Below are 14,955 nucleotides of genomic sequence, written 5' to 3'. Positions count from 1 at the left end.
GGGTTATATTTAAGTTTTAGCAAAGAATAGATTCTTATTACCATTTTTATCTATTCTTTTGATTTAATTTTTACTGATACATAAAAACATTCCGATTGTACATATGAAAGGAGTCCCATGTAATATTTTCATGTGTGCACACAGGCACAATGTTTAAATCAGGATAAATATATTCATCTGCTAACAAATCCTATTTTAAGGTAAACAAATCTCAGAGGGCCCAAAGTAGTCACTCAGTTGGTAAAGTACTTGCCTCACAAGCATAAAATCCCAAGTCAGCCATGGCGATGCAGGTTTGTAATCAATCCTAGGCCTCACAGGCCAGTCAGCCAACCTAGCCGTACTGGAAAGGTCCAAACCAGTGACTGACCCTGTCTCGAGAATCAAGGCTCCTGAAAAATGATACCCAACATTGACTCCTGGCCTCCCCATGCACAAGCACCCAGGTGCAGCAGACATACACCTGCACATAAACGCTTACTCACAAACATTTGAGAACTTTTCTAGCTTTTTGAACCTGGGAGCACGCTATTGTAATTACGCTTGCCTACCACACAATAGCACACAGGAACTCCATGCTGCTAGCCAACTAGAGCACAGCACATGTTAAACCAAAATATGAAATTTGGGGGGTATCTTCTTGTAGTTACAAGACATCAAGTTGTTCTTTTCCACAGTGCTAACCTTAGGTACACAGACGTTTCTTCTCTGTAGGAGAATGAAGAGGGATGGAGGATGCTTTGGTTTTCCTCTAGTGTGGCATGGCATTTCACAGAAATCTGATGTACCCCTTGGTACTTTCATTATAGACTGGAAGCATGCCACTAACATTCAACATTCAGGCCACGGTCAGTAGGCTTCTCCTGGCAGCTCTCCTTGACTCAGTTCCTCTAGCCAATGATCTGACAAGCGTCACAGTTACAAGTCCCTGGAGAGCTACTGTGCCTGATAACATTGCTTTTGTATACATCCCTGTTAAGAGAAAGTGAAACTGTGGACAATGAGAACTAGAGCAACTGTAGAGTTCTCAGGTCATGCACTGGCACTGTAGCCTACTGTTTTCTGCTCAGAGTGCCCAGGAATGTGATCTGCCACCAGGGGAAGACTTGACAACAAGCTGACTTTGAAACTATTTTTCCAGTCACTCTATGTATGCTTACTGAATTTGCAATGGTGTGTGTTTGTTGTGTGTGTGTGTGTGTATGTGTGTGCATGCATCAGAGAGAGGCAGACAGACAGGCAACAGAGAGAGAGAGAGAGAAAGAGAGAGAGAGAGAGACAGATACAGAGACAGAGATAGAGAGACAGAGAGAGAGGGAGAGAGAGATTAGATGAGCTCTCAGCGTAAGCCATTTTTTACTGGAGACCTATAAAATTCGAGTATTTGCTCTCTGCAGAGAACAGTCCATTTGAGACAACAAGAGTCCTAGCTTTGGCAATAACATCAACATGTTTGGCTCTCATGCAGGTTAAATGTCTGCTCCCAACATTTCAAGATGGCATGTATCAAATGCAGATGCTTCGAATAGCACTAGATTCTGTAAGCTTCACCAAGACAGCTCTGGCTTTAAAATGAAAGTGAAATGGAGACTAGAGTTTAGTTTTGTTGTAGGATTTATCATTTACTGTTATTGATTATTATTTGATTTATTTTGAGATGCTTTTAAAAACTGGTAGATGTTTCTGTTTGCCCAATTTTTTTTAAAGATTTCTTTTTAATTATGTGTATACATGGGTATGTGTGTATGTGCACATAATTGCATATGCCTTTGGAGGCCAGAAGATGCTGCCAAATCCCTTGGAGCTAGAGTTACAGGTGGTTGTGAGCCTATAATGTGGGTACTGAGCACTGAAACCAGGTCGTCTAGAAAGCAGTTTATACTCATGACTACTGAGCCTCCTGAGCCATCTCTCCAGTCCCTGAAGTTTCTTATAAAGGCTAAAGTAGTTGACCAGCCTAAGGACCTCTGTGGAAAGGGAGTCTGTAGAGTTGGGGATCTCACTGCAGTCTGGCTTTGTGTGGAATCGATGTGTTCAGGGAGGAACCCACAGAATGTGAGGAGGAGAGACTGCATTGCATTTGCCTGTTTTGCTGACTTTCTCCTGGGAGCTCTTCCTTTCTTGTTTCCAGAAATTCTGTCAAAACACTTCAAGCAAAAGGAAAGGTTTCCTTCCCTGGTAAGTATGCAGGGCAGTAATGAAAGCTTTCCCATTTAATAATAAGCATTCACAAGATTTGAAATTAATAAAGCTGTTCAAAATTCCTAGGATATTTAAACTGGTATTTTTTAAAAGTTACTGTAAATTATATTTCAGTAGAACGGAATCTGACAGGTAACAGAGACATCCACTAAAGAAAGTTCTGTGTGGCCAGGCCCATATCCATTGGAATCTGACAGAGTAAAGACCTAATTCTCTACCCAGGGGAATACTATGCACTGCTTTAGCAATGAGGCATGAGAGTATTGTGTGTTTGGTACCCAAATGTGACTACCAAAGCATCTTCCTCTTACTGAAGCCTCACTCCCACTCGCCTGATGTAGAAATACTGTACATGCACAGGTACACAACACACTACAGACATGTATGAACACATACATGGACGTGCATGCACATCCATGGTGTTGGTGGTGTACAATCTGCAAATAGCCTAGAAAGCATTGGAGCACATGGATGATGCATTCTTAATTCTTATTTTGCATGTCGTTCTGCCCTGTTTGGATGTTTTTGTATCAATAGAATTTGCTCTTTTAATTGAGCTAGTGAGGTGATAAATGTCCAAAAAAATGCCTCTCCCCCCGCCACATACATCCCATGCCTCGTGGGTCCCTTCCTCTGGGCCTGACTTTTGATGGCACTATGTGTCATTCGATAGATTTGTCCCCCATCAGTGGCATGTCTGCAGGTACAGTTTCTTTTGCTCAGCTTCTTTAGTGTACCAGGCATGGATTTTATTAAGCAAGGTGGAAATGATCCTTTGAACACGAGGGTCAGCTGGAAATCAGGTGACAAGCAGTCTGCAGGGAGAATCTTGACTGCTGGTGCTAACGAGAACACAATATATAGGTTGCCCCCAAGTGGGGCAATTCCAATTATAGACATGGCCTGCGTCCTGTGTACTATGCTCCACACAGGGCTCCTTCCAAGTTCACTCAGACAGAAGACACCGTGTAGTGCCACCAGGTGGGATTGTCTCAGCAGTCCCAGCTGGTCTAGTTCCTTCAAGCACAGCACCAATCCCATTGACGATGAATCTTCCGACAGTTTCCTTTGTGCCAGAGAGCAAGTGTAGGTAGCAGGGATGGGGGTGCCTGTGTTGCCTTTGTTTTCTCTATGTAATGGGAATGTGAATGTGAAATGTCCAGAGCTGCAGCTGCCTGGACGTCCTCCCTGGCCCTTACTTCAGTTCTGCTTGGTATATGGGTACATAATCAGTTATATATTCTCAGGTTGCAAAACCACTTTGTGGTGATATTATAACACACACACACACACACACACACACACACACAAACACACACGTATGTATCCAAATAAAAGACTATTGTCATGTCTGTGAGGCATTGTAGAACCCAGCTAGCTGTGCTCATTGCTAGGCTGTCCCACCACATTATGGTATCACAACCTATGATATTATATTTATAAAGGTATCATATAGTGTCTGGCATGTGGTAAGAAGTGCTATAGGACAGCTTTGTGCTCATGTATCTCATGAAAGTCAGATTTTTGTGGCCACTTTTTGATCCAATGAAACAAGCAGTTTCACGCAGCTCAGTCTCTGTGTGTTGCCCATCTCTCGGTGCCTCATGTTGAGCCAGAACTCGCATCACTAAAGCTCTAACCACCAGATTAAGCTGATCTCTATAGCAACCACACACATGCATATGATTTCTTTATTTCCCAATTGAAATATTTTTTTTAAAAAATAGACAAATTGCAGGTATGTTTCCAAATGCAATACTCTTTCCATGTCTGTGGAGCATTATAGAATCCAGCTGGTTGTGCTCCTTATCAAGCTATTGTCTGTCTGTCTAGACACCATGCTGTCCTTACTTTGAAATACTTGGGCCATTCCCATTTCTGTTTGTCCACCTGATATCTGATCAGGTCTGCCAGTAGGGGGCCACAGAGGGAGACCACAAAGATGCTGGAGGACAGGCAAGCCCAGTCTGCTTCCTCTGGGCTCCCGGTTCCTGCCTGGCCTGCTTTATGCCACTGGGCTGTGCAGCTCATTGCCTTCTCACCTGGCTGGGATATACTGACTAAACCTAAACTGTCAGTTGGCCAAAGTTGACCCCTAAAAGTCTGTCTGCTGCTTGTTGTGCACTGTGCCCTATTAGGACCGTGGAGCATATCAACTTGTTGAATTCTTCTATCAACCCTGCAAGCTATGCATTCCCCTCACATTGTAGCTGAGAAATGGTCTCCAGGCTGTTACTGCCTTTGTCTTGTCACCAAGTGACCAGTGCTGTGTCTGAGCTAGGTCCGTGCCTGCAGTAGAGCACACTAGATGTCTAGCTATGTGATTCCTCTCCTTGCATGGCAATTTAAGGGTATGGATGCTCTCTTCCACTGAGCTGGGCAGCTCAGATAAGGAAGAATGTTCTTTTGTTTTGTGCAAGTTACTGTGTCAGCTGTCCCCAGGCCTCAGCCAGAAGCTGTACTTTGTGCCTGCCTTCTCAGTGGCACTTGGATTTGTCTCTGTTCTGTTTGTAATGCGCACAGGGATGGGCATTTAATTATGTTGCAGGCCAGGCGGCACAGCACCGCTGGAATAATGAATTGCCCAATGCCTGCCAAAACAAGTCACACCGTGGTCACGAAGGAGACTTATCTCTGCCTCGCTCTCCTATCATGCTCTCTTCCCTGCTCATCTCCAGCGCTCTGTCTTGCCAGTGGTAATGTGAGCATTTCCCCCTTTATTTAAGTTCTGAAGTGTCTTTGGATCCACTAATTTCTCTAAAGCTTAAACAGGGCCTGTCAGGGACGTTTAGAACCTCCCAACACAGGCAGTTAAGCAAAGCTTACAAGCAGCTTTGGGTCTATATGATCAAGAATTTAAGAATATAACTATTTCTCTTTTAAAATGGAATAACTCCAGTACAAAATGATACCGACAGTAATATGAAATAAAGTCCTCACCAAACAGTAATCAAGGGACTGGCCTGGTCATGTGACTAGACAAGGAAAGATACACAGGAGGTTGGGATGGGATGATAGGAGCTCTGATGTGAACAGAAAGGCTAACAAAAAGTCATCTTTTCTTTACTAATCATCCCTTCTTCCTGCTGTACAATTCCAGGAAGGCCTAGCCAGTGAGACCTCCCAATTTCCTACAGTCAAGCTCTTTCTCTTCGTATTTCCTCTACTATTATTTTGGATATACATGCATACATGTATGTATACTATATGTACATACATGAACACCTAGGCATATTATAAACATTTGCATACATGTGTGCACATGTACACATATACACAGCTATAAACACACACAAACATGTACATATACTCATACATATGATCATTTGCAAATATCTTAGCCTGGAATCATATGGAGTCATGCTGTCCAGAGCTGATGTGATGAGCATAGCTTCAGAAACTCTGCCTGCCACCTTTCTGCCCTGGTGTCATTCATAAGTTGGCATATGACCTCAGGTTGGGGACAGGTGCTATAACTCTAGACACCATGTTTGTATTCAAGGCATGAAGAAGTTGAAAGGAGCTTGTAGGACACCACCAGCTGCATTAGCTCCTTATCTTGGGAAAGTACAAACTCCCAGGATTGTTTGTGTATGTTTCATTTTTCATAGTTCTGGCCACAAATGTAACCCACTGCTGGGGTGCCAGGATACACAAGTGCACCTTTGGGGTACCATGAAATGGAAGTGACAATGGGAGTGGGGATCAGGTTAGCCAACAAATGATGGCTGCCACAACTGCATGGGAGAAAACCATGACAACCAAACCAGGAAACCGAGGACCCTCAACCAACAGTACAGGCAAGAAAAATCCATATGCTTGAGCCCCGTTGTTCACCAGATTTTGTGCTAAGCAGCATTTCTGAAAACATGCATGCCACCAGCACCTCCTGTGCCATTGAGAAAGCTAAGCTGGGCAGCTTTCTGCACGTCACTAAATCAGGAACATGGAATCAAATCTGTGTCTGCTTTTGAAACTTGTTCTCTCTACCAACCTACATTTCCTCTAGGAAGCTAAGGCTAGCTTTGCAGCATAGGAATGGGACGTCACTGAATCTCTGTTCCTTTGTTTCCCCAACACCTCTATCACTTGTGGACAAAGTAAGAGTCAGGGACAATTATTTGTGGGTTGCTGACTTAAAGATAAATTCTCAAGACCTGGCATTGTGATAACAGAGCCAGCTCCATTTTCTATATGGACTCAGTGATCTGGGGGAAGGAGGTCTGTGAAGACAGCAGGCAGCCTGGATCATAGCTGCTTCTTTGTTCATTCATCACATCTCTAAATAGAGTTTACTATCTACCATACTGTCCAGTCAACAAAACAAAGACCAACAAAACACAGGCTTAGTGCCCCTCCTTCCCTCTCTCTCTTTCTCTCCCTCTTTCCATCTCCCTCCTTCTCCATCTCTCTCCTTCTCCCTGTCCCCACCCTGAGTGTGTGTGTGCATTATGTGTTGAGGCAAAGGGCATAAAGAACACAGACCGCGTTAAACTAGTGATGTGTCAATAGACAACATGGTGAGGACCATCTCCTGTGTGAGCGGCTAACGCGAGAAAAGCCAGTGGTTGGCACAGCAGAAGGAAGCTGCCAAGATCCAGACTTTCTAGAGGGTGGAGGGAGAAAAGAGAGGCCAGCTTGCATATCCCCGTGGGTCTGTCCTCCTTGCCACCTCTCCTCCATGTGAGAAAATTTGAACAGAAACTCAGAAACAGAAGTGAGCCTGGCTGCGCTGTAATTTTTCTCTCTGTGAAGGATGGCCTGGAGCCCTCTCAGCTTGGTGCCATCATTTCTTTTCAAATGTGTGAACTGTCACACCAGCACAAAGCACCCTGGGCCTGAAGGCCATTCCAGTCTACCCCTACCATGGCAGTTAGCAGCAGAGAGCCTTGCTTCCTCATGCTCCAGAAATGCTCTGTTCCTAGGCTTTTGGGAAATGGCTGGAGAAATAGCAAGTCCTGAGGACACTGGAGCACTATTAGAACAGCACAGGGACCTCTGATGCTGACCCTCCACTTCCAGCTCTTCTCCGTTTCCTGTCTGACACCACCCATACAGGGAGTGTCTTGATGTTCTCTCATGTTCTGAAGCCACTCTGTGTGCCAACTGTAAAGCCAGGAACAAGAGAGCCATGTTCTCATCTTTGTCGCATTACACGCCTGAGCCAACACTAGAAACAGTCATTTGCTGGAACATACACATTCTGGGAGTATTTATATCGTCTAGACCTCTGGATAAAATCCAGAAAAGGAGCAGAGAGCGAGGACAGCAGTTGACTCCCCGCACTGCTGTGTTGGCACCTCAGCCCAGCGCCTCACTGTCCCCATTGCTACCTGCTCTGAGGGGACTGCACTCTGGGAGGTAGGCTAGGCACCAGTATATCCCTTTGTATATCTTAAGGAACTCTGCTCATATACAGGCTACTGAGAAATCCAGTGCCAGGGAATGACTCAGCATGTAGTCCATGACTCCCTTCCAATTATACCCTTCCCTCCCCCCCCACACTTTCTTGTGCCCTTGACATTTGTTTGATGGGGATAGCAAAGAAGCTTCACTTTGGTATTTATAATTTGAGTGCAAAGGAGAATTACAAGGGAGAATTTTGAATAATGTACATAAAACCCCTAAAACCCTGGGAGTGTGATGGCAGATGATATCAGAATGCAGTCCCTGGACCGGAGCCATCTTAGGTGTTCTTACCCATCAGCTGAGAGGAGGGAGCAGCAAGCATCCTTCTGGACTCATTTCATGGTTTCCTCCTTTTCTTGTTGACATTGGCCATGACATACTTAGAGATCACTACACAGGGATAGAGAGACATGGAGATTCCTTCCAGTAAAGCAGGAAGCCCTGGCCATGGAAAACTAGGACTAGAACATGACAGTCAGCCAAATGTAAGAAGGCAGGTTAGAAGCAGTTGGGAAACAGAGTTCAAAGCCAGCCTGGTGTACAAGATATGGTTTCAGGACAGGCTCCAAAGCTACAGAGAAACCCTGTCTTGAAAAACCAAAAACAAAAGAAAGCAGGTTAGAGCTGAAGACCTGCCTTCTATGGCCGTCTGTAAATGCACTAGAGAGCATCTGGCTGCCTGTACTGAAATGCACACGAAGTCCCCCTCAGAACCTCCCATCCTCATCCTGTCGTTGTAACGGGTACATTGTTGCACACTGGACACGTTAAATGTAACTAATGCCTACTAAATGGTTCCGCAGTTCTGAGTTTATTTAGAAAGCAGAAAAGCTTGTCCCCAAGACTTAGACACCAGGGTTTGCAACCATTTTCTGTAGAGTAGCCCAAACTGGATACACTCCAAATATCTCTCAGCATGTGTATCAGACTCCAGCACATCTGCTTAGTAGAATACTATTAAAATGACAAAAAGACACAAAGTTTCAAAAATATGATGCAACCAGAAGGGCCTTCCAGAATGTTTCATAAATGGGAAAACAACAAACAGATGCAAAGGGCCACCTACTGTTCTGTTTTTTCTATAAAATTTGGAAGATGTAATCTACAGTGACAGAGAGCAGATGGGTAAGTTACCTAGAGAGTGGAAAGAGAGCCTGGAAAGAAGGGGAAACCTACAAGGGGAGAGTGCAGTCTTCTGGGGGGATGATTGCTGCCTCGACATGATGGCGGAGTTGCAGGAGTGCCGCACCTTAGCGGGTGGTATCTTCATACATGTGCAGTGTACTATGTAACAGCTATTACCCAATAAAAGCATTGAAAGAAAAGCTGTGTCTGATACGGAGAGCAGATGAGAGGGGGAGCTATCTGGGAGAATGGAGGGAGCTAACAAGAGTGTGGAAGGGGAAGAGAGGAGGCTGGAAGAGAGATGGGAGGAAAGTGGATGCTAGGCAGATGAAATAGTATCATGAAACTCTTATTTTACGCAAGTTAAAAAACTGGAAACAGCAAAATTTCCTATGGCTCTCCTGACATGTAAGTCTCAGTAATAAATTAACTTTAAAAACCCTTATATATTTTTTCATATGTTTATTGGGAACATACCATATGCCAGGCACCAGGAAAAATACGTGCACAGAAAAGCGAGTGTGACTCCTCTGGCTCTGCAGCTGGATGGGAGAAATAGGTTTGTAAACAGACAATGGGTTGACTTCCCCACAGGCAGTTCTGAGGTCATTTCCAAGTTTAACCAAATTGTCCTCTGTTAATTGAATTTGTGTGTGTATCTGTGCTTTCTTGTTTTACAGAGTTATTTGTGGTCTTTGGGAATCACTGCCATTGAGATGGCAGAAGGTGCACTCAGTAAGTTCCTTCCCTGGCTAAAATTTGCAGCTGGTTGGTCCTGCAGGTCCTGCAGGCTCCTTGCCAGGGCTGCAGTTGGACTCCTTCTGCTGCTCTGAGCGGGCATGGGTCTGCTGTGGCATATTTAAGGAGCAAGAGGATCTTAAATCAGCCAGGATGTCTGTTCATTTCAGAGCAGTGTGGTTTTGCTAGGAAAAAGAAACCTAACCTGGGTGAGTCTTTTTGCCTTACCCACTTTACTGTGGGGCTCACTCCTGAGGCACTCTGCCTCACACAGAACTTGGCACAACCACAGATAATGTCAGCTCCCATGTACAGAACTCCAAAGCTCAATTCCTAGGTGCAGCTTTCACAGCACCTGCACTCAGAGGCTGCCCCTGTTCTGGAGATATTAGGATTTGGGATTTAAGATGTTCCTGCCCTTATAGGAACAGTGTCCTGAATGCTTGCAATCTTGAGGCCCTAGCAAGTCCCCTAGAACTTTGTGCTAGCACCAAATAAGACCTCTGGAAGCTGCTGCAGTGGTGGAGGATTGAGGCTGTATCTCCCAGAACTCCCTGACTGTCCCCATCAGTGCCAACCTTAGTAGACACCCACAGACCCTTTCCTGGAAGACATGGGTTCACTTTGCAGGCAGCTGTGATTCAAGCAACACCCTGATACCTAGCTGTCCCTGCCTGGGACTACAGGACAGTCTAGGACCCAACTTCCCTCCTCCAACCAGGGCTAGGATTGTGTCACTATAGCATGACTCTTTCCTGGCCCCTTCTCCATCCCCCAGGAGTGTCCTTGCATGAGCATTCCCATACCTTCACACCTTATCATCTGCCCCTTGCAGGCCCAGGGCTGAAAAGACCTGCAAAGACAATCATGACCGCTCATGCTTAGACTTAGGGCTCTCGGCGTCCTCGCTGCCCTCTATTTTCCTTAAGTTCCTTGAATTCATGTGAGGCGTGATTGACTTGGAGTGTTCGTTGACAAAATTTCCTTTGCTCACGATGACATTTGTGAGTCGCCAAATTCAGATACCACGCTCTTAAAACTGTGTTATCATTCTGAGTGGTAGACAAGACTAAAAATAAACTACTCACAGACTCCTCTGGCATCGAGGGAGCATATATTCTCAATCCTGGCACCAAAAAAAATGTATTCTCACTGTTAGAATGTAAACAATAGAATATGTGGATTGAAATAAGAATGTAAAGTGTGTTCTCGACATTGTGTTTATGAGCTGACTTCATCCCATGGTCATCCTGGGGCTGACAGATTTAAAACTCAAGACACTCCATGCAAGCTGAAAGCTGCTCGGGACAGCCTACAGATAGGAAAAGATTTTCACTAACCCCACATCAGAAAGAGGTCTGATCTCCAGAATATATACAAAGAACTCAAGAAATTGGACACCAAAAGATCATATAATCCAATAAAAAAATTGAGCCCAGACCTAAACAGAGAACTCTAAACAGAGGAATCAAAAATGGCTGAAAGACACTTAAGGAAATGGTCAACATCCTTAGTCATCAGAGAAATGCAATTCAAAACAACTCTGAGATTCCATCTTACACCTCTAAGAATGGTCAAGATCAAAAACACTGATCACAACTTATGCTGGAAAGGTTGTGGGGAAAGGGAACACTTCTGCATCGCTGGTGGGAATGCAAGCTGGTACAACCCCTTTGGATGTCAGTGTGGTGATTTCTCAGAAAATTGGGAAACAACCTTCCTCAAGACCCAGTAATACCACTTTGGGGTATATATCCAAAGGACGCTCAATCATGCCACAAGGACATGTGCTCAACTATGTTCACAGAAGCTTTGTTTGTCATAGCCAGAACCTGGAAACAACCTAAATGCCCCTCGATTGAAGAATGGATAACAAAAGTGTGGTACATTTACACAATGGTACATTTACACAGCAGAAAAAAATAACAACAGCTTGAATTTTGCAGGAAAATGGATGGATCTATAAAACATTATTTTGAGTGAGGTAACCCAGACACAGAAAGCCAATTATCACATGAACTCACTCATAGGTGATTTTTAAACATAAAGCAAAAAACGCCAGCCTACAAACCACAATCCCAGAGAACTCAGACAACAATGCAGACACTGGGAGAGACATACATAGATATAATCTACATGAGAAGTAGAAAGTAGAACAAGACGAGATTTCCTGAGTAAATTGTGAGCATGAGGACCTTGGAGGAGGATTGAAAGGGGAGGGGAGATGCAGGGAGGGAAGCAGAGAAAAATGTAGAGCTCAATAAATATCATAGAAATGAATGAATAAATAATAGATAGATAGATAGGTAGGTAGGTAGATAGATAGATAGATAGATAGATAGATAGATAGATAGATAGATAGATAAAAGAATTCACAGGGTCACACAGGCTGGCCTCAAATTTGACCCTCCTGTCTCTGCTCTCCAAAGGCTCTCTTGAGATGTGCCCAATCTTTACAATGTCACAGAGTTGCACACTTAGTTTTTGTCTAAAGTTAACAGACAGAGCCCTGTTAGCCAGGATGAATGTCCAAATGAGGTCCAGATGTGACAGTGGCTTGTCTGAGGAGCTGGGGAGGCTTAAGCACGGAGCTTATACTTAGGCATAAGGCACCACGCTTGGCTTCTAAACATGGCTTCACAGATGCTGATTTCCTGGCCTCTTGCTGGTTTTAATCAGTGAGAGCAACAGGCAAATCTGCTGGGAGAGATTCTCCTTCCTTCTAAAAGGTGATCAACAAGTAGAACTGATTTAACCTTTTGTCCTCTTCCTGTTGTAAAAATGAGGTTTGGAGCCACAGCAGCCACCTTGTGATGATGAGGTAACGAGCCTAAGAAGGGACACGCTAAGGACAGTGTGGCAGGAAAACAGAAGGATACAGTTCCTACCAACTCACCATGTCATACCCACAGGAATAAAGCCCAACTGTTAAAGCCATGATGAGGGCTTTTTGTCACTTGCCACCAAACTAATTCTCAACTGGTATTGACAGCTGCACTGAATGGATGCCTATGAATCTTAGGGACCGATGTGCAGCAAGTTCTTAGAATGTGACCCTCCTTGGCGCCTGACAAGACTCCAGCCTAAAGCCTGGACCTCTGAGGGTGATGGGACTGCTGAGGACACCTAGCTTTGTAAAAGCAACAGTAGCAGTGTCAAGCACTCTGCCATTTCTCCTGATCAAACAGTGGAAACTGATTTTTCTCTGGGGCAGGTATCTGTTCAGATTTGCCCATGTTCTTTCCAGATTTCCCAAAACACTGGTCTCAAGCAGTTGGTTTTTTTGTTTTTGTTTTTTATTTACCTCTTCTCAAATGAGACACACTGCGTGTCCCAAAGATCATGATAAACTTTTCTTCACCTGTCCCCCACTTCAGCTCTGCAGCCTGGAACAGCGCCTGTAATGAACCACCTGCGTGAGTCAGTCACTCTTCTGCTTTCCCAAGCACTCTGTACCTTCCTGAACAGTGAATCTGCCTGCCTGTGCAGCAAGTTAATGGGTCACATACGAAGCACAGAAATGACACAGGAGCTCATGTTTCCAAAATGATGGCAGGAATATCCTGTCTTCTAGGAGATGTCGTGGTCTGCGAGAGTTCCTGCCATCTCGCTGTTGAACACTGGTTTACAGACAGGAAAGCAACTCAATGAAGAGTTGTCTGGGGTTTGTTTTGCTCATCCTATAGTTGCTGTCATGTCTATAGCACGTGGCAAAAAGCAAACTCCATAATTCCTGTTTACATCAGTGATGTAAGCAGAGTTAGCTATAGAACACCTAGGTACACAGCCACACAGTTCATGGTGAAATGTTTAACATTGCAGGAGAGCAAAGTGGTTGGGATCTACAGAGCACTTATACTTTTGAAACCACCCGAGTACCCATATTTACTTTTGACTTAAAAAAATAGAAATAATCACAAAGTTAATGCACAAGTTAAATAAATTTAACCTACATTTAATAAATTACAAAACTTATACATGAACGTTATGAAATCTAAGGTCACCTGAGGTGTACCAACCTTTACAAGGTCATACCTTTTTAGTTACTGGGTTGTGTGTTTCTTTTGTGTTTTTTGTTTGGTTTTTCAGACAGCATGTCTTTAGCTTTGAAGCCTGTCCTGTAACTAGCTCTTGTAGACCAAGTTATCCTCGAACTCACAGAGATCTGCCTGCCTCTGCCTCCCGAGTGCTGGGATTAAAGGCTTGTGTCACCACCACCTGGCTTTTAGTTACTGTTTTAACAGACATAACCTTGTTAAACCAAAGGAATGTAATTTGCCTGGAGATGGCCTTCTTCCTCAAGGACACTCCAAATAAAGACAAGACAGGACAGCAACTTGCCTCTTGATCTTGGTGGTACAGGCATGTGATTATAGTGATCTAGAGCTATTTTTTTATTTTACCAACAGAGAATTAAAAGATAAGATCCCTCCATACATCTTTGTGCTCAATAAACACAATTCCCCTTTCCTCCTCTCTCCTTTCTCTAAGAGTCCAATCCTATGTCCAGAGCAAGAACTGGGCAAGAAAGATGACAGACATGAGTTTTAACATTCTGAAAATATTAAATCAGTTTAACACATTTAAAAAAGGTGAGACTGAGGGCTGTAGAGACGGCTCAGCAGTTAAGGGGACTGGCTGCTCTTCCAAAGGACCAGAGTTCAATTCCCAGCACCCACATGGCAGTTCACAACTGTCTATAACTCCAGTTCCTGGGGATCTGACACCCTCACACAGACAGACACACAGGCAAACCCCAATGCACATAAATAAATTATAGAAAACATTTTTCAAAATGTGAAATTGATTTAACGTGATTGAAGTAATAAAACAAAGTGAAGTATTGCCTGTGAATTCAGTTCCCAAGTGAATGACTCACTGTGGCTTTTCAGATTCCCAAGATAACAGACCTGCCTCAGTGCCAAGTATCAGTAGAGAAAACCTCCAAAGCCCTCTGTCTCCACTTCTGCCGCAACGAGACATCACAGGTCCCACCTCTGAAGCCAGTCTCACTGCTTTTACTAACAGGTAGAGAGAGGGTGGTGTGTGTTTACAGTGTAAAAGTGAAAAAGCAGAACACCATATTGCATGATGCTTGGGGCCAGAGAAAATGGGTAAAGTCAACATACACGCATCAGGTGTACACATTAAGTGGGAATAAACGACTACAGAAAATTAAAATGGTTAACAGACCTGAGGGCAGAATTCAACTTTACTGTCTATATCTTGTCTGTATTCCCCCAACTTTCTACAGCTACAACGGTCTAAAATTCCCACAGTGTCATGGGAACTTGCATCTAAGCGCTATCAATTTGACCACTTCTCTCTGGTCTTGAAGGCTCTAAAATAATAAGTCACCTAGTAAACAAACGCCAGACTTGAAGTGGCCTGCAGTTTCCTTCATCCCAAATCAGCCTTGCTCTTTCCATCTTAACTGCCCTGGGCTCTTCCTGCCTTCTGGATTCTGAAGATGACTTCTGA

Source organism: Arvicola amphibius, chromosome 11, assembly GCF_903992535.2.
Source record: "Arvicola amphibius chromosome 11, mArvAmp1.2, whole genome shotgun sequence".
NCBI lineage: Eukaryota > Metazoa > Chordata > Mammalia > Rodentia > Cricetidae > Arvicola > Arvicola amphibius.
The sequence above is the reverse complement of the archived record's forward strand: the minus strand, read 5'-3'. Positions refer to the sequence as shown.